Source organism: Artemia franciscana, chromosome 3, assembly GCF_032884065.1.
Source record: "Artemia franciscana chromosome 3, ASM3288406v1, whole genome shotgun sequence".
Taxonomy (NCBI): domain Eukaryota; kingdom Metazoa; phylum Arthropoda; class Branchiopoda; order Anostraca; family Artemiidae; genus Artemia; species Artemia franciscana.
In genome coordinates, this window is record NC_088865.1 from 37618266 (window position 1) to 37642893 (window position 24628).

Here is a 24628-nt window from a genome sequence, read left to right on the forward strand (position 1 = left end):
AACCTCAAAGAGTAATTACAAGACTGGGACACCCGGACACAAATCACGACCGGGACACAGAGAATATAAATGACGACCGGGACACAAGGATACAACTATAACATGGACGCCGGGGGCACAGGCGGGATATATAAATGACGACCGGGACACAGGGATTGTTCGAATAGAAATTTACAGACCGGGACACCGGGACACAAATGACGACCGAGACACAGGGAATATAAATGACGACTGGGACACTCCAAGTGAAATTACAAACTGGGAAACCGGGACAAAAATGACGACCGGGACACAGGGAATATAAATAACGACCAGGACACAGGGACACATCATTAGAATAATGAGGCATAGATCTGAATACGGATTGTTTTTCCCATCGACAATTATATGTTGCATGGTCAAGAGTCAGTAAACCTGACAATCTATTTATATGCATAGAAAATGGGACAGCGAAGAATGTAGTATATTCGCATATTTTACGTAGTTAAAAACATATATATATCTATATATATAAAAATAAGTTGTCTGTCTGTGTGTCTGTCTGTCTGTCAGGTGACTTCATGTTTCTGTGTTGACTGACGTCATCAAGTTAGTTGTCGTCATTTTTGATACGACGGTGACGTCATTCAAGATATTTAAGACATATGTTCACGTAGAAATCTATTAATGTTTAAGTTTAAAATGACTGATGAACTTACAATGGCAAAAGCCGATGAAGATGCTCAAAGAGTCTATGCCAAAAAACTTGCTGCTGATAGAGAAAGTCAGAAAAGAAAGCGTGCCAAGGAATCAAAAGAACAGCAAGGAAACAGGTTTGAGGCTGATAGAGAAAGAAAGAACAGAAAGCGTGCCGAGGAATCAAAAGAACAGCAAGGAAACAGGCTTGAGGCTGATAGAGAAAGAAAGAACAGAAAGCGTGCCGAGGAATCAAAAGAACAGCAAGGAAACAGGCTTGAGGCTGATAGAGAAAGAAAGAACAGAAAGCGTGCCGAGGAACTACCAGAGCAACGCGGAAGCAGACTTGCTGCTAAAAGAGAAAGTGAAAAAAGAAGGCGTGCCGAGGAATTACAAGAACAGCAAGTAATCAGGCTTGCTGCTGATAGAGAAAGTAAGAAAAGAAAGCGTGCCGAGGAATCACAAGAACAGCAAGAAATCAGGCTTGCTGCTGATAGAGAAAGTAAGAAAAGAAAGCGTGCCGAGGAATCAGAGCAACCTGAAAGTTATCGCCTGGCATTCAGGTGCAATCCAGTCGATGATTATAGCTTGAGTAGATGTGTTCAAATCGGGACAATGTCTAAAATTTGTCCCTGTTGCAAGGCCTTGAAATTAAATGGTGAAACAATGGGAATGTGTTGCGCCTCAGGAAAAGTTAAACTTCCTCTATTGGCTGCACCACCAGAGCCATTGAAGACTTTCCTTACTGGAACTACGTCAGAATCTAAGCGTTTTTTGTCACAAATCAGAAAATACAACTCATGTTTCCAAATGACGTCGTTTGGAGCCCAAATCGAAAATCCAGATCAATTTATGTCTACTTTCAAAGTAAAAGGGCAAATTTATCATAGAGCAGGGTCCCTTCTACCATTCTCAGGCGAGAATCATAAATTTTTACAATTGTACTTCATCAGTGATAGAAATTCTGAATTGAATGCACGTTGCGAAATTTCTCCCAACGTTGAAAGGACAATCGTTTCCCAATTGCAACATCTTTTCCACGAAAATAATAATTTAGTGCGTCTGTTCAAAACAGCCATCGATTTGATGCCTACTGATACGCATAAAATTGTTATTTCCGCTGACAAAACGCCTCCTGGCCAACATGTGCGTAGATACAATGCTCCAACTATCGACGAAGTGGCAATCGTTATGGTCGGTGATCAGTTTTTACCTCGAGATATTATTCTTCATAAGCGAAACGCTCAGTTGTTAAGAATTGCTGAAACTCATCGATGCTACGATGCCCTACAATATCCTATCATTTTTGGGATGGAGCCGACGGCTATCACTTTAATATTAAATTGATGAATCCAGCCACTAACAAAGAAATGAATAAGAAATGCAGTGCAATGCATTATTATTCCTATAGACTAATGATTCGGCAGGATGAAGAAAATTATATTTTAAAATGCCGTGAATTGTTTCACCAATTTGTCGTTGATATGTATGCTAAAATTGAATCAGAACGTTTGCTATATATCCGCCTGAATCAGACCAAGCTCCGCTCTGAACAATACATTCATTTGCGAGATGCAGTTATAAATGACGGTAATACCACAAACGTTGGAAGATTAACAATTTTATCTTCGTCATATGCTGGCAGTCCCCGTCATATGCATGAATATGCTCAAGATGCTATTGCGTATGTTCGTCTATATGGTCGTCCAGATTTATTTATTACATTTACATGTAATCAATCTTGGGACGAAATACTGCAGCTTTTACTTCAAGGACAATCGGTGGTTCATAGGCATGACATTACGGCCCGTGTCTTCCGGCAAAAGTTGAAATCACTGATAAACTACATAGTAAAACTTGAAGTGTTTGGGTCAGTGCGATGCTGGATGTACTCAGTGGAATGGCAAAAACGAGGTTTGCCACACGCACATATACTAATCTGGCTACATAAAAAAATTACTTCGAACGAAATTGATGATGTGATTTCCGCTGAAATACCTGATAAAAATGTCGATAAGGGGTTACATGATATTATTGTAAAAAATATGATACATGGACCTTGCGGTGCACTGAACGAAAATTCACCATGCATGGCCAAAGGAAGGTGCACAAAGCAATATCCTCGACTTTTAGTATTAAACACAATTACTGGCAATGATGGTTACCCAAAATATAGAAGAAGATCTACTGAAGATGGCGGTAAAATAGCAATAATAAAGAAGCGTAACGGTACCACCATCGAAGTAGATAACCAGTGGGTTGTTCCATATTCCCCATTATTATCAAAAACATTTAATGCACACATAAACGTTGAATACTGTAACTCCGTAAAGGCAATCAAAAATATGTCAACAAAGGCAGTGACATGGCAGTTTTTAGCTTGCAGCCCGAAATCAAAGATTTCGACGAAATCGTACAATATCAGGCTGGAAGATACATAAGCAGTAATGAAGCTGTTTGGTGAATTCTTTCATTTCCGATACATGAACGTAGTCCAGCTGTTGTTCACTTAGCGGTACATTTACAGAATGGTCAACGTGTTTATTTCACGGAAACCAACGTGCAACAAAGAGTCCTGAATCCACCGGATACAACATTAACAGCTTTTTTTTCGCTTTGCAAAAATGATTCTTTTGCAAAAAAACTGCTGTATACTGAAGTGCCTTCGTATTACACGTGGAATACTAAAAATAAAGTATTTGAACGTCGAAAACAGGGTAAGTCAGTCGACGGCCAACCTACCATCTTCAAAGATACCACGATAGGAAGACTCTACACCGTTCACCCCAATCAACATGAATGCTTCTTTCTACGCCTGCTTTTGGTGAATGTACCCGGTCCGACATCCTTTGAGTATTTGAGAACTGTAAACGGTACTATACATGACACTTACCGTAGTGCATGCCAAGCTCTGAATTTATAGGAGAATGACCAACACTGGGATAACTGCATCAATGACGCGTGCGAAACGTCAACCCCAAGTCAAATTCGTGCATTGTTTGGCATCATTTTAACAGCTTGATCTCCATCAGCTCCTACAGAGTTATGGGAAAAATATAAGTCAAAAATGTCCGAAGATATACTACATCAAAACAGTTAGAGACGTCAGATATGACTTTTGATTTTACATCAGAAATTTAAAACTACACTTTAGTTATTATAGAAGATTTGTGCGTACGTATGGCAAACAAACCTCTTCAGGATTTGGGAATGCCTTCACCTAACCGTATCGCTGCTGTTTCGACATGTGTAGAATTGGATCGTGAACAAAGTTACAGTACGAGTGATCTATTGTCGTATGTACAAAATAACATTTCCAAGTTAACGTCGGAACAAAAAGACATTTATGATACGATAATGCATTGTGTCGATAACAACGTTGGAGAAATTTTCTTTTTGGATGCGCCAGGAGGTACTGGTAAAACATTTGTGATAAAACTGATTCTGGCATCAATTCGATCATAAAATGATATAGCGTTGGCAATTGCGTCGTCCGGAATAGCCGCAACATTGCTGCCTGGTGGAAGAACTGCTCATTCCACTTTGAAATTGCCTCTGAATTTGCATTCTACAGAAACTCCCACGTGCAATATTTCCAAATCATCTGGGATGGGTAAAGTATTGCAGCAATGCAAACTTATTATTTGGGATGAGTGCACAATGGCACACAAAAAATCGCTCGAGGCTCTGGATCAATGCTTGAAAGATTTGAGAGGGAAGTCGAAACCCTTTGGCAGCACATTAATATTGCTTGCGGGAGATTTCAGGCAAACATTACCTATAATACCTAGATCAACTCCTGCAGACGAAATGAATGCTTGCCTGAAAAATTCTAATTTATGGGCACACGTAAAAATATTAAAATTAACTACAAATATGCATGTCCGATTGCAAAACGATGACTCTGGTCAAACATTTTCAGATCAATTGCTGGCAATTGGAAACGGAAAGCTCCCAGTAGACTCAATTACAGGACGTATACAACTACCTGCTGATTTCTGTAATTTAGTGACGTCCAAAAATGAATTGATTGAAAAAGTATTTCCGAATATTCTAAAAAATTATAAAAATAATAAATGGCTAAGTGAAAGAGCGATTCTCGCACCCAAAAATATAGACGTCCACGAAATCAACAATATTGTTTTGACCAAGATTCGAGACCAGGCAGTCCTTTACAAGTCAGTCGACACAGTTTTGGAACCAAATGAAGCGGTTAATTATCCATCTGAATTTTTAAATTCCATAGATCTTTCAGGGTTTCCACCACACGTGCTACAACTAAAAATAGGCGTACCAATAATACTTTTAAGAAATATAAACCCACCAAAGCTTTACAATGGGACTCGACTTGCCGTAAAAAAAAACAATGGAAAACCTAATAGAGGTCACAATCTTGACAGGGCCTTTTGAGGGTGAGGCTGTTCTTATTCCTCGCATTCCCATGATTCCAACGGATCTGCCTTTTCAATTTAAAAGATTGCAATTCCCAATTCGATTAGCATTTGCAATCACCATTAACAAAGCTCAAGGTCAATCATTAGAAAAATGTGGTATAGATCTTAATACTGATTGTTTTTCCCATGGACAATTGTACGTTGCATGTTCGAGGGTCGGTAAACCTGACAATCTATTTATATGCAGCGACAATTGGACAGCGAAGAATGTTGTATATTCGCAAGTTTTACGCAGTTAATTTGTATTGTATCTATCTATCTATCTATCTATATAAAAAAGAGTTGTGTGTATGCATGTTTGTTTGTTTGTAAAAAGAGCGTTTGCATATGACGTCATTATTAGTACATACGGCTTTGTATATGCACAGACAATGGGAAAGCCAAGAATGTTGTATATTCGCAATTTTTACGTAGTTTAAAACACATATATAAATCTATCTATATTCACAGGTGGGACACAGGGACACAACTACAATGGCGCGTAACTAATATGGCGCGTAACGACTTACGCACGCGGGGGGGCTTGGGGGGCGCGAAGCGCCCCACCAACTAGGTGTTGGGGTGGCGCGAAGCGCCACCCCAACAGCTAATATATATATATATATATATATATATATATATATATATATATATATATATATATATATATATATATATATATATATATATATATATATATATATATATATATATATATATATATATATATATATATATATATATATATATATATAATACATATAACATATAACATTTATAACATATAAACATATACATATATATATACATATATATATATATATATATATATATATATATATATATATATATATATATATATATATATATATATATATATATATATATATATATATATATATATATATATATATATATATATATATATATATATATATATATATATATATATATATATATATATATATATATATATATATATATATATATATATATATATATATATATATATATATATATATATATATATATATATATATATATATATATATATATATATATATATATATATATATTCACAGGTGGGACACAGGGACACAACTACAATGGCGCGTAACTAATATGGCACGTAACGACTTAGGCGCGCAGGGGGGCTTGGGGGGCGCGAAGCTCCCCACCAACTAGGCGTTGGGGTGGCGCGAAGCACCACCCCAACAGCTAGTTATAGATATGTCGACTAATTATTTTCTTTATTTTATTTTTTAAGCATAAAGAAAATACCTGGCAGAGACATCTGAAGGGGCAGCATTCTAGAAAAACGAAGTCTTCTACGACTTTGGACATGCGTAAAAGCTGGACAGCTTGAATTTAACGCTTTTTTCCGTGCATGAGACATTTTTTGCAGATTTTACTGAATTTATCTGCTAAAGTGGAACCAACAAATTGTCTTGTTTGTAGCATAGAAAAAAGTAAGTAAGTCCAACAGCATTAGACCCTCAAGGTCCAAACTGGTGGCACTGATCTCCGTTTCGGGGCCCTTCAGTCAGAAAGTACATTAGGGGGCTGGGGGCGAGCCATCCAGGCAGCTCAGGCCGCAATTTGGCCTCCTTAATGTACGTTTCTATTTTTCTTGTACAGAAAATAGAAACGAAGAGGTCAGGTAGCTTAAATTGATTGGAGTACAAATCAAAATAAAACCCTCTATCTTGTTCCAAAACTTGCAAAACAGTTATAAAACAGAACGTTTAATATTATGAAAAACTGCAAAAGAATTTTTATCAGTCTATTGATTTTTGAAAGGGTATTTCATTGATTCAAAAGAAGTGGTTATGCAGTTTTACAGAGTTTATGTAAAGTCTACAAATTAAGGTTAATTTTACAACTGAAATAATGCTGCGTCAATGAATCAGATTATAAACTGATGCCGAAAAGTAATTTAATGAAAAAACTTCCAACGTGAATTATAAACATCTTGAGATTCAAAATTTATATGCAGCCTGCCTAAAATAATTGCTAAAAGGCGAAAACTTTAAATTTTTTTCCCCAGGCTGCTTTTTCTTTTCTGCATTACTAAGTGAATCACTGTCGTTTTAGACGTATTAAAAGAATTCAAAGAAGATGGCTCTCTCAGCCTACAGTAGCGGTTTACTCTAATGCATTTTAAATTATTTGACAATTTTCAGACCTACCTCCAGTTACTTTTTGTTTTTCTTCTTCTCTTTTCCCTTTAGGTAAAGTGGCATTTTTTTTTTTTTTTTTTTTGTAATGAAGAAGAAAAGTCAAGCTCAATTTATCTGTCTACCACCGTTTAAAAATTAATGCTCTTTGTATATCGAATTGAACTTAAGTTTAATAGAAACAGGGATCATAATCTTAAGGATCAGGATTTTTACTCTTTCTATATATCTTATCCAATTCAACATGGTCTTGCAAGAAAAGATGTAGTTTTTGCAAAAAATTACTTTATTTTAAATATTATGTTTAGTTAATTACAAAAGGCACTAGATATGGCAACTTCCTTTCAAATGAGCTATTAAACTAATCTATGATATTCTTCTGTCCAGTTAACAATGAAGCAAAAAAGGGGGAAAAGGACAATCAGTGCTACCCATGCAAGAAAGAGATTTTCCTTTTCGTTCAAGCCAGGGGTTTTAAGTTTCCTGTTTTCTTTAGGGTTTTCTGAATGGTGATTTAAACTATGTACTATTTGTTTCGACCCGACACTATTTTTGAAACATTTCACTCAATTTTTTAAAATACCCTCAAACTGGTCTTCAAATGAACATTTTGCTTATAAGATTAATGGAGATTATAGTTATTACTCCTGTGTTAGCTACGCATGGCAATTTTTTCTCAGCAGCCAGTCTTTGTTTAACGTTTACCTAATTTTTGTTTACTATGGGTGGTGATTCGTTGTATACTAAGCTGCAACTGCCGCTGAACCATGATTTTTTAAAGTTTTTGCATTTTTCTTTTCTTTTAGAAAATGGATTTGAATAAGGATGGAGTAATTGATCAAGATGAGTTCTTGTCATGTTGTCTGCAAGATGAAAATATACATCACTCACTAACAGTTTTCGATGATTTCATTGAAGATATTACCATCTAATCGAAAATCTCTGAGGTAAGGAACTGTACTTATTTATAAATAATGCTCCTTGGCTCCACGTTTCCGCGTAGTCAACACAAATCCTGTTGTTCCGATTGAAATTCAAATCGGTGCGTTCTACTCAAACCACTTCCCTCTGGTGTACTTGTGCTTCTTTGTTAACTTCTTTACAGGGCTATAGCACTTAAGCACCTCATTGGAAGCACTATGAACTCTTAAGAGCAGGGGCGTAATTTTCTATGGAACAGGGGGCAAATGCCCCCTCCAGACCCAGGTTTGCCCTCTCCCCGGACCTCAGTTTGCCCTTCTCAGCTGAAACTTAGTTTCTGCGAAAAAAAGCTTGTTAAAACTAAGATAAGCCTGTATAATTCAAGTATACAAAGAAACAGGTCATTTTCTCTAGTATATATTTGGCTTTATGGTAATACATGGATCATATTTCAGTTTTCCCTCTCTTTTTCACTTGATTTGGGAAAATTGACTCCATTTTTGCCCCCCTCCCACCAGGTTTTTGACAAAATTACGCCACTGATTAAGGGTACTGCATCAACCACTTACTTGCTCTTCAGGCTATACTTCTAAATCTACATTTTTTCTATAGCATGTATACTTAAACTCATTCATCATTCTTAACAGCTGATCAACAGTGTTCACCCCTCTCTTATTGCTAGCGTGCAACCTTATATACTATGTTCTGTGCATATATACTGTACATATATTTAAATTGTTATCCAGTTTTTTCAATCTAGAGTCTTAACAAAGCCACTAAACCCATCCTGCTATTACACGTGTCATTCGTAGTTAATTTTCAGTAACCTTTTCATTAGAGGTATGACTTTTTCACCAAACTTTAAGCCTAGTTTACCTTTTTGTGTTAGTGTTCTTCAAAGTCCAGGATAAAAAAAAAATATCCAGAGTACACCTTTTATGTTAAAGTGCAGAAGATGCTGCTAAATTAACAACCTTTTGTGTTTTAATGTTGCAATTTCCATATAACTTTTAATTAAAGCTCTTTCTTTTCAGGGAAAACATGAATTGTACGAGTTCATGGTTTTAACTCAACTGAATGAAGTTCTTACGGTAATTCAGTGCTATGACAATGATAAGAGACGATGAGTAACGTCTCAGGAAAAAAAGAATAAATTAAAGAGACACATCACAGATAGTGTGGACATCAAAGTGTGAATCAATTCTGAATATATACTTTTTAATAGAGAATATATGAGTGACGTAGAAAAATAAAAGAGTTTAATTTCTCGACACATGTTTGTGTTTACATTTGTTTTAAGAAAAATTTGATAAGCAAAAGTTTCCAACAAAAATGAAACTCAAAACAAACAGAAATTGTGAAAAATAGCCGAGTGAAACCCAAAACAAGCAAAAACTGTCATGAGTGGGGCGCATAACCCCCTTGCCTCTTCAAGACCAAAATACAATTCGCACTTCACTGAAAAAAAAACAAATGATCGCTGATTGTCAGTTTAACTGACATAACCTGATATTTATTCTTTAAAGTTTTGATATTTTTTTATTTATGAAAGTAAGAAAAGTGAAAACATTTCAAATCTATTTTGTTTTAAGGAAAGCGCGAATTATTTTCTGGTCTTGAGAAGGCATGGAGGTTATTGGCCCTACTCTTGTTATTTTCTTCTAGTTATCAATTTGACTCAGCCATGTATTGTCATTTCTGTTCGTTTCCACAAAAAAACTTTCCCAAAAAAACTGTTTTGTGGAAAAAGTTTTTTTAATTAATTTCCGTTTGTTTTTGATTGAAATAGTCTTTTTCAGGTAAAAAAAATTATATCTTTTCAGTTTTTTCTATAGAAATCTGTAGTATGGGTTGCTATTTGTGTGCTAGAGAAACTTTTTGAACAATTCTAATCCTGACATAAACAATATTTTTCAAATAATTTTTATAGCTTTTGAAGTTGACCTGAAAAATGAAACTTAATATCACTCCCAAAAGATGCTATCTGCACGCCTTGACAACCTGGATACACTTACACTCGTTATATTTATTTAAATTATAAGAGTAGAAGTAGCAATAATAGTATCCCCAAAAGCTTCAACTTAGTGCCCCTAGCTGTTCTCGATATATTACTGAAGTGTCTTATTTGCAGCCATAAAGAAAATGTATTTTGATTGGTTTTAAAGAATAATGGGCCAAATGCATAATTTTAGGGAACTAACATGCCTAATATCCCTAAAGACATAGTTGTTGGACCGTTCTACTATGCTGAACAAAACGGTTGTCTCAAAGTTTTGACGGGATGCGTTTAGAAAATGAATGGGCTTGAGAGAAGGGCTGCTTGCCCTCCAATCTCTTGTTGCTCTTAAAAAGGGCAACAGAACTTTTAATTTTGGATTGAATTAGCTCCTTTAAAAGTTTCACTGATATTTCTAACTATTATAGAGTGGTGCCGCCTTTGATATTGCTTATACGCTCTTTTGAAAACCTACATGCATAAAGTTTTTTCATTTAATTGAGATTCATAAACTTTCCCTAATACCCTTCATACCCTTCACCTTAATACCCTTAGCGTCATTAGTTACAGTAACTGTAGTGGTAGCATTAAAAGAATACTTATTGTGCCTTCTGGCTAGTTCAATATTCCCCAAAACTTACCCTCAAAGGTCTAAATTAATAATATAAGTTGACATAATATAAGTCGATAATGTGGGGAGGTTGACATTCCCGAAGATATTATTACTGGATCTTTCAATAATGCTGAACAAATAGTTTTCTTAAGATTTTGATTAAGTGTGTTTTGGGAAGTGATGGGATTGTAGGGGGAGGCTGGTTGTCCGCCTTTCACTTTTGACTCTCAAAAAGAGAAGTAGATCTGCTGACTTCCTATCCAATGAGCCCCGTCCGATCCATAGTTTATACGACCATCCATTGCATAACAACCTTACATGGCCAGGTTAAAACTTACAACCCTTGCACCTAGACTCTAGAGGGTTGTGTCCACTTTCAAGCTAGTGTTAAATTATCTTTGGACTATTGTGAATGCCCTACATGCCCGGGGCATAGCTTGCAACCCTGGCCCCCAGACTCTGGGGTTGTGTCAATCCAAACGACCTTGCTATATGATCTCTGGACTGCTTTAAAACAAATGGCAATCTCAAAATTTCAGTAATACAGAACATAAAAAATATAAATTTCTTAATTTAAAGCTTAGTAGCTAGAATACCTATAATATATAATTATCAGTTATTCATCTTATTTTAGAACAGACTTGTCTTGTGATTTTTTTTTACAAATATATCTGTTTTGCGTTCACTTTCACTTAAAGACTCAAAAGCCATTCTAATCCTTTAACCCTATGATATTGAACTGCAAAAAACGTTTAAAACGATTTAACCTTAAAATCTTAATAAATAAAAATCATTAAGTCTTGAATGAATATATGTCAGTATATGTATACTAAAATTACAAGCCACAGCTATTTTTTCAGTAAAGTACATATTATGTTCAGGTCTTGAGAAGGTATGGGGGTTTTTGTGTTTTGGGAATTAATAGACTTGGGAGGGGTGGGGGGATTTTTTGGCCTCCAATCACTTCTTCCTAACAAAAAGGGCACTAGCCTTTTCAATTTCCAAACAAATTGGCCTTTTTAGAAGTTTCTACGACAACAAATGGCCATCTCAAAATTTATATCAGATGTATTGTGGAAAAATATGAGGTGTTCGTGTGTGTGTGTGGGGGGGGGGGGGTATCCACCCTTAGATCACTCTCAATCTTAAAAATTGCTCCAGAACTTCTGATTACCAATCCAATGAGCCCCCTCCGAAGTTTATACGATCATCCTTCATATAAACCTTGTATGCACCCAGGGCATGTAAGGTATATTTAAGGCTAGACTGACAATCCACTGCAATTTCTTTCAGTAAAGTGTTGATTATGTTCTGCTCCTGAGAAGGTATGGGGTTTGTCAAAGACATAATATCCAGACCCCATAACTACGCTGAACAAAATGGCTATCTCAAAATTTTGATTAGTTGCGTTTTGGAAATTGATGGGCTTGAGGGGACTTGATAGCCTTCAATCACTTTGACTAATGAAAAGGACGCGAATCCTTTCAATTTCCAATCGAATGAGCCTTTTTCAAAGTTTATACGATAGCAAATGGCCATAGATGCATTTTGGGAAAATATGAGGTGTTTGTGCGTGTGGGGGGGGGGGGGTAGCAACCCTTCGACCACTCTCAATCTTAAAGGAATACCAGAATTTCTGATAACCAATCCAATTAGCCCCCTCCAAAGTTTTTACGGTCACCTTTTCCATGTATGCTCACAATTCCCACAGGGTATAACTTAGAGCCATTGCCTCCAGGGCTGTAGGGGAGTTGTTATCTTCAAATACATAATTTCTGGACCTTTCTACTACTTTTAACAAAATGGTTGTCTAAATATTTTGATCGAATGGAAATGGGGAAATGATGGGCCGGGAATGGAAGTTAGTTGCCCTCCAATCACTTTTGGCTATTAAAAAAGGCATTGATCCCATAAGTTTCAAATCAAATATGCCCTTTTCGAAGTTTTTATGACAACTCCTTCGATACGAAGTGCCTTGGTCTAAAACCAAAAAAAAGGAATAATACATAATGTTCATATCGCTATTAAATTAGGCAGCGCTGTTGCGCTACCTATGATACCTAATATACCCCCGGGATATAACTGGCAAACCTTGTCCTGAGGGCTGGGGGCAGGGGCTTATCATCCTCACAGACATGATTTCCGGATCTTTCGTTCACATTGAACAAAATGGTTATCTGGAAATAAGGATTGGACGTGTTTGGGGAAATGGTAAAAGTGGGATTAGTTGCCCTCCTATTATTTGGCACTATTAAAAAGGGCACTACCCCTTCAATTTCCAACGAAATTAGCCCTATTTGAAGTTTCTATGACAACCATTCGATACGAAGTGCCCTGGTCTAAAAAAAAATAAATTATAAATAAATAACATATTGTGCCCACACCGCTCTTGCGCATCAGCGCTGTTGCACTGCCTATAATACATCCTGTAAATACGCCTGTTGTCTGTGTTTTTGTTATAAAACTCTTGTCTTTGTATCGTTTTGGCTTATTGTCGTCATTTTTTTGTTTAAGGATGACGATAGTTTTGCCAAAGTTAAGATCCCAAAAATTTAAAATATATCAACATGTATCTCAAAGGTAGAATTTATTAGAGGGTGACTTGTATAATTTTTGGTAAATTTTTAGACGTTTTAAATACTTAGGATAGAGGTGAACACACCACTCATGTTTCCTTTCGCGTTCTTTCTAAACATACTAATGGCTTTATTTGTAAACCCATTTTAATCTCTCAAATTCACTAGGCTTGCCTTGTTCCTTATTATTTGCCAGCAGAAGATATTATTAAAATTCCAGTTTAGCTACTTTTTACTATCTTGGAATGGGATAAGGTTAGGAAAATGAATATTTCAGTTATGAATCCAGGCCTAAAAATGTACTTTGAAGATATTGCTAAGCTTCTATGAAGTTTAGCTACTTTTTACTAGGCCTATCCTAGAAAGGAGTTAGGTTAGGATAATGAAACTTTTAGTAAAGAATTTAGGGCCTAAAATATACTCTGGGAAGGTATTGCCAAGCTTCTATGTTAACCCTCTTCTGATTCCAAAGTCTTGGAAATTTGAATGCTTGACAGGTCTATGAACTTCTTGCTATCTCAGAAAGGGGTTAGGTTAGGAAAATGAAACTTTCAGGAAGTGGTCTACAGAATAAAGTAGGTCCTGGGAAGGTATTTTGAAGTACCTACTTCCACTCCTTCTCCCTCTAGAGTGCTCTGACCTTTGATTACCTTCAAGAATATGTGTGTTATAAAAGTGAAATCTTGCAAAATAGATCTCCTGCTTGAATGAAGTACAACAAAATTATTTTCAGCTAAACAACTTTGCTCAATCCCAATTTGTAAGATTTTAAAGATATGGAAATAAATTTCCTAAATTTTGAAAAAAAAAAACATTGATATGGCTCAGAATTCTACACAAATAGCAGGAATTACATTTCCAGAACTAAAGGCAGAGAAAAAGCAACTGGTAACAGAAAATTAAGGTAAAATGTTGTTTTGCCAAATTTCAATAGGTATTTATTTTTTTTAATTAGTTTTTTTTTTTTTTAATTAGTCATGTAGGCAAATTTCAGGCTCTCTAGAGGGAGAAGGAGTGGAGGTGGGTACTTTAAAATACATTCCCTGGATATACTTTAGTCTGTACACCTATCCCTGAAAGTTTCATTTTCCTAACCTAACCTCTTTCTGAGATAGCAAGAAGTCACTCAACTTGAATTTTACTATTTCTTTTTCTCTGGTTTTAGTTCTTAAAGTACAATTCCTGTTATTTGGGTAGAATTTTAGACCCTCAAATTGTTTTTTTTAAGTGTAGGAAATGTATTTATAGATCATTGAAACCTTATAAATTGGGATTAAGCACAGTTTTCTTTACTTCACTTAAGCAGAAGATCTATTTTTCAACATTTCAGTTTTACAGTACAAAGTTTTTTAAAAGTATCAAAGGTCAGGACCCTCTAAAGAGGGAAAGAATAGAGCTGGGTACTTCAAAATACCTTCCCAGGACATACTTTGGTGTTTGATGGATCCAATATAGTCATGGGTGTGTACATCATAATTTGAAAATCCTGTTGTAATCTGATCAGCACTTAAAGGTTTACTATTAATGCTATTGATTATCAACTGTTTTTGAGTTTGTTCCATAATCTCTTCAACATTTTGATGAAATCCAAAGGGGTTGAATTTCAAGAGCTTGTTCAGCACTTGGTATAGATTTATTTATTTTAAAGACATTACATTTTTAGTATCATCTTGATATCCCAATTTATAGAGCTCATTTCACCATTTAATGTGATTTTTTATCTCTTTTGTAATCCAAAGCTTATTTTCTGACTTGACCAGGATTGTTTTCTCATGAAAAACTACTTTGTATTGATGGAAAAGTTAAGCAGTGAGCTCTTGCATCATATTGGTGCTGTTTTTCATAACTAGGACTGTTGACCCATTTTTCTTAGCAAGGCACTTGTGTTAAATCTGGAGCTGGTCCTGAGTATGTGGACAGTACTTAACCATTGACTGGGATCTGTCAGGTTTTTTTTTATCCTAGACTTTCATATTACAGTAAGTTTGTCACTCATACCAATAGTAGGGAAAGTGCAGTGGGGACTATAAAATTCCTCAGTGTTGGTAAAAATAAGGTCTAGTACTTTCTCTTTGCTTGTTAAGACTTTAACAACTTATATAACTGGTTGTAAACTTGACAGCCAGTTAGCTTTAAAATCATTAAAGTTACCCAGGGTTCAATTGCCACTGTAAGGGAATTGGGATATTACATGTTCAACTGAATGCTGTAAGTAGAGTATGAGTTCCTTTTGGAACAGTGCTCTTGGTGGATAGTAGATTATGTGAAAGATAGTTGACACTTCTTCTTTTGGTAGGCATTGTGGTCTTTATCAAATCCACTGAAGTTTGTGCTTCTGTTTTGTAGGGATAGATATATCTAGGGCTTGATTGGTATTGCTGACTTGTGCAGAAAACCAACTCCATCACTATGACTCAAAATGGTCCCATCCTTATGCAATCTTGGGAACACATATCATACATGTCAATACCCAGAAATGGCTGTATGAGTGAGATGTGGACTAAGTTTTTACAAGCAAGCCAAATCAATATGATTTTGTATGAGCATGATTTCCAGCTCCTAACTTTATCCCTAAGATTAGAGCCATTTGCAAACAGGAGCAGCTATAGGACATATTTTGTTATTCTGGCCTAGAGGTGTGAGTTTCAGCTGCATTTGGAATAATCCTCAGTAACAAACTTACTGTTTTGATGTTTGTCTCTTATACCTATTTTTTGACTGCTTTGGGTGTATTTCTGTTGTATCAAGTTGATACATTTAGTACATTTAGATACATTTAGTTGATGTTGATACATTTAGCCGCAGGAGAACTTTCAGCAAGATTCTTTGGTACAAATATGCACTGATTGTTGCCACATTTTGTCCTGTAGACATCTGTGCAGATGTATAGAAAGGAACAATCCACAATGTTTCTGTAATTTCCTTGAAGATGGAAAGAGCTGACTAAGAGCTCTTTGGATTTTTTCTCTAGGAATATTGTTCAATTCACCTTTTTATGGGTGATTTTTGGTTACTTTGGTTTTGGTGTTCAGGCATATGGCTGGGACCTTGGTAGTATGCAGTACATGCAAACAAAAAGTGCCAACCCAATGGTTTCTGTGGAGTGGGTACTAGGTCTGTATCATTTGAACTGCATGTATTGTGGTGGCATCTTCCACAAAAATGGCAGTTGAAGGAGGGACATCCCTGAGCTGGTATGATAAGATAAGATTTATTACAAGAAGCCTGCAGGCCATAGCAACAAAAAATACAGCCTACAAACAAAGTTTGGGGAAAAGCATACAACTTTAATTAATACAAACCATGAAGAAAAAGAAACACATAACATGGTCAAAAATTTTAACAGGCAAACAACAACCGTAATGAACTATCCCCTCAAACATGATTCCTCATGTTTAATCCCTATACAAAGAGGTTTACACAACTGTTAAACAGCACATGCATTCCTCTCAGCCATCCACTCAATTAACAAGCATTCACTCCCAAAATTTTGTCCAAAATATTCATTCTGCAACTCAGACAGCTCTTCACACTCCAATGCAAAATGAAAGAGATTCTCATTCACACGTCCACGCATAGGGCAAAAGTAGGGACCTGTCACTAGTCTAAACTTTCTCTCTCAAAAATTTCCTTCTCTCACCTAAATCCAAACTATCCCCTCTTACCAACAACAAATTCTTCAAATCTTCTATTCAACCCAAATTTAAATTAAACTTCCTCCTCCCAACACTCTAGCTTGGGAGTAAAACCTCAAAAACATAGATGGATCCTTATGGGATGCCACTCCTGGATTTCTTGGCTGTTTAGGGTTTGCTGGATTTCCTTTTATACTGACATGCTCACATCCATTGGACATATTCATTCATGCCACATCTCTGAAAAGCCATGAACGTCCTGTATTTTCTTGACCTGATTTGCCACGAATTACATCTACCGTCCTTAAAACTCTCCAAATAAGCTTACTTAAGAAGCCAAAACTCAAGGTCGTCTAACTATTTTCTCCCAAAATTCAACCATTCTAAACATTCTAAACAATCTAAAATTCCTTAAAGTGAAAAGCCCCAAATTTTCTTTCATTAATATTGAACTAAATAAATCCCTCAAGCCTAATATTTTCTCAAAATATCTTAGCTGATCTGCTTCTTACTTAACTGCTTTATCAAACCTCAGACCCCCAATGTAGACTAGAAGCTATTTTTGTCTGGAACACTCTTTTCTGTATACTTATGTCAGCTAGCTGACCTAAATTGCTTCTCAATAGCATATCTGTTAATCTCTTACCCCTTAAATTGCAATTTTCAATATGTCAGGACATCCCCTTTACTGTGATAAACTCAACACTCAAATAAACAAATTCTTTATTAACCTCTAACATTATTCCCCCAAAACTAAAATCAACTTCCTCTTTGCTCCTAAATACCAATACTACTGAATTCTTATCGTTTAACACTAATCTTACTTTTCTTAATAATCTGTTGTTTTTTTTTATGTCTAATTGATTCTGAAGATTGTCTCTACTATGCCCCACTAGAGCTATGTCATCTGTAAATAATATACATGATAGCCTAAACCAATCCAAAGATACATAAGGGGTTCCAATACTTTGTATAAAACTATTTAAATCATTAACAAACAAGAAGAAAACCTTAGGAGATAAAGTAGATCATTGTTTACCCCCACATGAGACACAACCAGCCTAGAAAATTTTTCCATAACTTTCACAAGAAACTTCACCCTACAATTCATATCTGCTGTTTATTGCTACTTAACAAGGCGGCAAGCTTATTTCTAACATACCTTCAACCAACAACCTCCTATTTACCGAGTTTAAAGCACTTTTCAGGTCTAAGAAAGCTACAAATAGCTGACCATTGTTCTCTCTAGCATATTTACTTCTCAATATATCAAAAATAAAAATATGGTCAACAGTGCTGTATCTAAATTCTGCTTGTACTGGACTAAGTATTTTTTCCTTATCTAACCAATCTCCTTTTTTCCTTTTATTAATTATCTTTTTATTCTTTGTAACTTCCATTTTCAGCTCTAACAGTTCCACCTTTGTATTTTCTTCTTTTTTGTTCACTTCACAAATTTTCTTATTCAGAAATTCCAAGGTTGAAGAAAATTCTATGGATAATTTTTTCTACCATTTTACACAGGGATCAAGTTTTTGAGCTCTACTAACATCTCACTTAATTTCTTTAAAATCTGTAGCTGGACTTCTGTTGATTCTGTCATCTTGATGGTAATTACTAGCTACATAAAATAGAAAGGCATGCCTGTTTAAAAGTCAAATACTTTATCCACGCTGACTCAAAGCATGCAGTTAGCTAAGTCGCCCTTGATAATGCTACGGCTGACAGCAATTCCCAGTGAACTTTTAAGCAAAATCTGAAGACTGGCTTACCAGAGGTAGTGCAGTTAGGGTGGTCAGAGGTCTTCAAAAATTTGGATGAAGCCAAGACCAGAGCAAGTAAATCATTGCTGGTTTGCATTTTATCAGCCTCAATTACTTTCACTACAACTTCTGGAGTTGGTGTTACTGAGGGTTGTGAAACTGGTTTAAGTTCAAATTCTTCACTATCACTAAGGTTCATAAAGCCTGGAATAGGATGCAAAAGCTTGTAATTGTAAGAGGATTTTCTGCCAACCTGGAGAGAACACCACGTATTTGTGGGCGAGGAAGCCTGCTAGGTCCCACTGAACTTGTAACTGAAGTAGTTGTCTTAGCAGGTTTTCTGGTCACTTTCAGAGATGTGACAATAAGAGCATTTTTAGGTTTGCATTGCAAGGCAAGGATACACATTGTTAAGTTTTAGTTTGTTCTTAGTTTTAACTTTAGTGTATGTGAAGTGAAGCCGTTTGTTGCAATTACTGCATAGAATGCCACCAGTCTTAATAGTTACACTGATGAGAAAATTCCATGTAGCGTCTTAGCCATGATCAGTTCTGACACAATTTATAGGAATAGGGGAAGTGTCAAGAACCGCTCAACTATCGTACCCTTCAATTCAAAGGCAACTTAATACCAGTGGGCATTCGTGATGCTTATGACAGTTACCCTCCCCTCTTCTGCCTATTGCCTGGTGTATCTTGCCAGAGATCTTGTCAGAAATTCAGACAGCTATTCCTAATGTGTATTCAGTGGTCATCACAGCCAAGTAAATGCAGCTCTCAGAAAAAAATTGGCATGATTTGGCTTCGTAATCAGTGGCAGTGTAGGAAACCGAAAATACACCTCATACAGGTAATTTTTCATGGTAAAACCACTGACTATTTCGCTGAATTTTGAAATGCACCAAGAAAATAAAGACTTCTCTTGGCAACCAAACACAGCAGCAGTGAGTAAAGACAAATGTTTCCAAGGGAATTTGTAACAGTCAATAAAATTCAACAAAAGATAATTCAATTACGCAAAAAATATCCTCAATAAACGTCTGTAGAGAAATCTTTCACATGGTTGAAGAAATTTGTCTTCCAAAAGTTTATGCAAGTTTTTATCCAAAAACAAGGTGTTTACACCACATTGTAAATCAAGACTTGGGTCAGGGTAACAGATATTATATTTGGAAAGATCATGATTTGGGGAATTAATAATATTCTATTTTGCCGTTATTGTGTTTCCATTTGAAGAGCCATTCTCCTGCAGTGGTAAAATTCAGCACAAATATATATTGTAGCCAGTATGTTTATCCTTTAGGGGGGAGGGGTAAAGTGAAGCAATGCACTTTTTCTGATTATATAAGTGTTTGTGATTGTTCTGAAGTACTTTCTAAAAATTTTGGTAACCATTTTCTGTAGTCAAACAATAAAAAACAAGGTGTCACATTAAATTCCTTTAAGGGTTCAAAATAAAATTTGCTTGGAAACAATCATAATATTTAGAAAGAACAATGAAAGATAGGCTAGGCTACATCAGGGGCTGTGATTACCTTCTTCTTAGCAAAGTAATCAGACATCTTATAAGTTTACCCAATACTCTTCTTGTGAAATTTGAACTTGGTGATTTAGCCAATGAATATTGTTAAATTCAAATTATCTTGGTTTGGCAGCCTGGTTTTCATTGCAAAATATCCATTATCCTGAAAGAATAACTATAATAACAAAAGAGTAGCACCGTTTTTGACTCCCTAATCAACACAAGAATATTTCAAAATACATTTATTTTTATTGTCACAATGCACCTCTTCCCCTGTTGATGGAGCCAGATGTAGCCCTGGGCAAAAAAGTACAAGAACTTGCTTTCAATTTAAATCTTCACATATTGGTTGGTACATAGGCAGCAACAATGCCTGTCAGTTGCATTATTTTTGGTACAAGTGCTGTAAAGGGGCTTTTTGCCAACTTTCACTTCCAGAATTTTTACTTCGTTTTAACCTCATACCTCTACTATTTACCCACTTGTAAGATTTGATAGATTCACAGAAAATATGTCATATCTTTATGTGAAATTAAAATATAGGTCGTAATAAATAATAGGTTGGAATAGTCTGCAAACAACATTCCAAGACAAGCAGACTCAAAGCTTAATTTAAAAAAACTTCGTTTCTTCTGAACGTAACATATCTGCCAAAATCTTAGTTTGGACTCTAGATCTAGTCCTGAACATTATGTTTATGCAGCAAAGCTTTAGGAGTTGGCCCTAAGCCACTATTGTAATTCTGCTATGGAGCAATAAATTACTCTCATTTTTTTGGCATTATATTTGTACTTAACAACTAGTGACGAAATTAAGACCTTAAATTTCTTTTCTGAATTAAATTTTTCATTGAAAAATGAAATTTATTCGAACGTATAATAGAAACAAATATATATATATATATATATATATATATATATATCCATTAAGTATTTCTACTGAATATCAAGGGGTGGAAATCCAGAACCTGTTTCTGGTTTGTACCTTGTGACAGAGATAAAATAGTTCCCCTTAAGTTTGCAAATTTCTAGCAATTTTCTGGGCCAAAATTTGAAATCCTTTTTTCTAGCATACGAGATGGTAAACACAAGAAGCAGAAAAGTGACCCTGGCTCCAAAAGTAAACCTCTTATAAAAAAAAAAATTGGATCTGTGTAGAACATAGAATTTCCCATTAGGATCTTTAGTAGAGAATTTTATACCTTTGTTCTTCTTGGAAGTAATTCTGGAATTTTCAGTCTTGAAATTCTGATTCTTTTTAACAGAGTTTTAATTGGACTTTCTGAAATTATAGATGCATATGAAGCTCCATCTTCGAAATAGACCAAAACAACTGCTTCAATCCAACCCAAAGGTGGGGGGAAGAAAGAGGGGCGTGCATATCTATGCGACTCTCTCGTCTCAGCCAAGCTTGATCAGTTTGTGGTAACAAACTGTAAGCAAGGAGCAATACAGCTCAATAGTAACCGAAATTGTAAAAAAACGGAATTTTGATATTAATAAATATATCAAAAGAACCGGCTTATTATGCTGATTCCAAATAGATAAGATTCAATAAGTTTAGTATTGCCTATCACATAAAGTTACAAGCCTGAGAAAAATTGTCAAATTCTCAAAAGAGGGTGAAACATCCCTTAAAAGTCAAGGAATCTTAATGAAAAACGCCCGATCAAATTCAATTTATTCAAGAATTCTAGCCTATTGTGGAAGTTTCAAGCTCCCATCTGGGAAAATTGTGGAATTTTGTATTTTTGGCCAAAAGAAGGATTACAGATGTGTGTTTATTTATTTTTTTTCCCAGGGTTGATTGCATCAAACCAATAGTCTTAAAATATCGGAAAATGGCTCATTTGAAAGGAAACTAAATGTTTTAGTGTCCTTTTTAAGTGAATAAAAAGATAGGAGGATAACTAGCCATCCTCCCACCTCCCTTTTTCCTTAAAGTTGTATGATCAAAATTTTGAGATAGCCATTTTTTTCAGCATAGCTGAAAAGACACTATGCCTTTGGAGATAACAAGACCCCCTATAGTCCCTGGGGAATTGTCTGCAAATCATGAAATTTGCCCATTTTTATGTATAGTGTTTGTTATTGGGGAGTATACAGGTATTTTTTTGGTGGGGGGTGCATTTTCTGCTGGAGGAATTTTTAACGGGGACAATGTTCAGTTGGGAGGGAAGTTTCGTGGGGGAGGGTGAACTTTTCAAGGAAAATTCTACACTGAGGGAATTTGCCAGAACTTCTATGCCAAATTCTCTCCATTTGTTTTAAATTCTCTCTGCCGACTCAAATTTTACATGTGGAAATGTTAAGAAAAAATGTGTGGGGAAAATTTTTACAGGATTGGAATAAAAAAATATTTCCCAAGCCGGAATCGTCTGCAACATTTTCTTGGAGGAATTTCCAACTATAATGCAGTTTTCTGTAGGAATTTTCCTGGTAGGGGTATTTACGTAAGAAGAACTCTCCTTTGAGAGATTTTCAGCGGGGGGGAGGAATTTTCATGGAAGGGGAGCTGGAATGTCCTGGTATTACTTAAAAATGATCTGAAACTGAATAAAAAAAAACTAGTTTTTCAACTGAAATTGAGGAGCAACACCAAACCTTATAACGAACAGCAATTATTACGTATATGAGGAGGGTTGCCCTTCCTCAATACCTCGCTCTTTACGCTAAAGTTTTTTTTATAGCTTTAAAAAAAAGTTTATTACTCTGATTACATCTTTTGTTTCAGGAGTCGTTCATCAAGAAGGGGGACAAAAAGTCTAAGTTTAGCGTCAAGAACAATATATTAAGGAGAGGGCGACCCCCCTCATATACGTAATAACTTATGTTCGTTTTAAGTTTTGATATTGCTCCTTACTTTCAGTTGAAAAAAATGTTGTTTTTTAATAGGAAGTAAAAACTAGCTTTTTAGTTGTGCTTTTGGGGTGGGACATGTGCAGGTAGATAGGACTCCCAAAGTTTGTGCCTTTCCGTTGACTTAGGTTATATACAGCTGCTTTAAAATCTGTCTAAAGGCTTGGCTCAAGAATTCTGAAAATATTTAAGCACTTACCAAACAATAAAGTTTTTTTAGAAAATAAAACTATCCGCCCAAAGTTTATAGAAGAGAAAAAAGAAATTTGGTTGTGATTCAGAAACTTTTTCAGATAAATTTTTTAAAGATTTTGATAAAATAGAACTTATTCTAAATTATGATATACCGTTCTCAGAACTTGAGGGGAATTTTCCCCAAAACATGAGAGCTGTCCCCAGCAAAAGATCCGGAAGATGTCTCATACACCTTGTCTCACTGAAGAGAGGCTATGATAAGATAGTGAACAGTCAAGTACGGGTGGACTCCAAGAAGATATATTTTTTTTCCTGTCTAGAAACACGCCTGCTAATACTTTTACTTGTTTATTTGTCGTGTGTTTGTATATTTTTCAAGAGAAAAACCATTTATGGTTTTGAACAATCATGACTGCTGTGAAAGGTGGCAATTAACTTCAAGTTATCCTTCCCCCCTCCTCCGTATTGTCCCTGAAAAAGAAGCAGTCTAGATTCCTTTTATTGTACAAGCAAGTGGAGCTTGAATTTGGCACACATATGATTTGGTTAGCAGAAAAACTTGATTTTGAATGTAGCAAAACATTCTTGGATATTTGTTTTCCTGAACTGGAAATTTTCAAATGTCAGAGAAAGTATTGTAAATATATATCTTCCTAGTATCTATGGCGAAGAAAAAAATACTTTCATTAGTATAATAGAAAATCAAGTTGAGTAGAAGTTGCCCTATTTAACCACTTTCTGTTCATCACCAACTTTCTCAAATTAAATCTCTACCGAACAAGACATAGTGAGCAATCTTTGGCCCTTTAACACAGATTTAATACAGAATAGAAACCACTAGCATCATTTCCCAGCAGAGCCAGGTAATTCAGAATACGCTGAAAGTTAGTTTATCAAACTTTAAATTTCAGTTAAAGGTCTAAGTTGAAAAGGACTCAACCTGAAACTTTATGAAACTTGGTAGATTCTTTTGATTCAAAGTATTTTTTTGACTATGAAAAGCTTATGGGTAGGCTGTATGCAACCTGTGGTAATGCTGTGGATGGATCTCTGCTTAACAATAAGGTCTCCAGTGTTTGATCCCACCTCTTGCAAGGTTGGGCGATAGTGTTGCTACCTGTCCCTTTTATATTTTTCTTGATTTCCAAGCCAATATAATTCCCGTGTTGTTCAAACCATGGGACGATTTGTTTCCTATGTAGGGGTTTTGGACAAGACGGCTCTAGTAGTGTACTTCTTGTTTTGATCTTTAGAAGTTAGGGGTT

The 24628-nt window shown here is 35.6% G+C and overlaps 2 protein-coding genes across 7 annotated transcripts in view; both read left to right on the plus strand.

The window, feature by feature from the left end:
• Nucleotides 1-9477, plus strand: part of LOC136025247 (Kv channel-interacting protein 1-like) — a 333579-nt gene extending 324102 nt beyond the window's left edge. The window contains exons 8-10 of one of the 2 annotated variants that reach the window (XM_065701082.1): nucleotides 6376-6577; nucleotides 8092-8232; nucleotides 9241-9477. The gene's annotated coding sequence lies outside the window, so the exon portion shown is untranslated. The remainder of the gene's footprint in view (nucleotides 1-6375; nucleotides 6578-8091; nucleotides 8233-9240) is intronic. The other variant, XM_065701083.1, reaches the window with a different exon arrangement.
• A 3803-nt stretch (nucleotides 9478-13280) lies between these two features.
• The window catches only part of LOC136025248 (MIT domain-containing protein 1-like), a 42371-nt gene continuing 31023 nt past the window's right edge, over nucleotides 13281-24628 (plus strand). Inside the window, exon 1 of one of the 5 annotated variants that reach the window (XM_065701086.1) lies at nucleotides 13281-13395. The gene's annotated coding sequence lies outside the window, so the exon portion shown is untranslated. Of the gene's footprint in view, nucleotides 13432-13513; nucleotides 13647-23037; nucleotides 23142-24628 lie in introns of those variants that run through there. The other 4 variants (XM_065701084.1, XM_065701088.1, XM_065701085.1 and 1 more) reach the window with 4 other exon arrangements.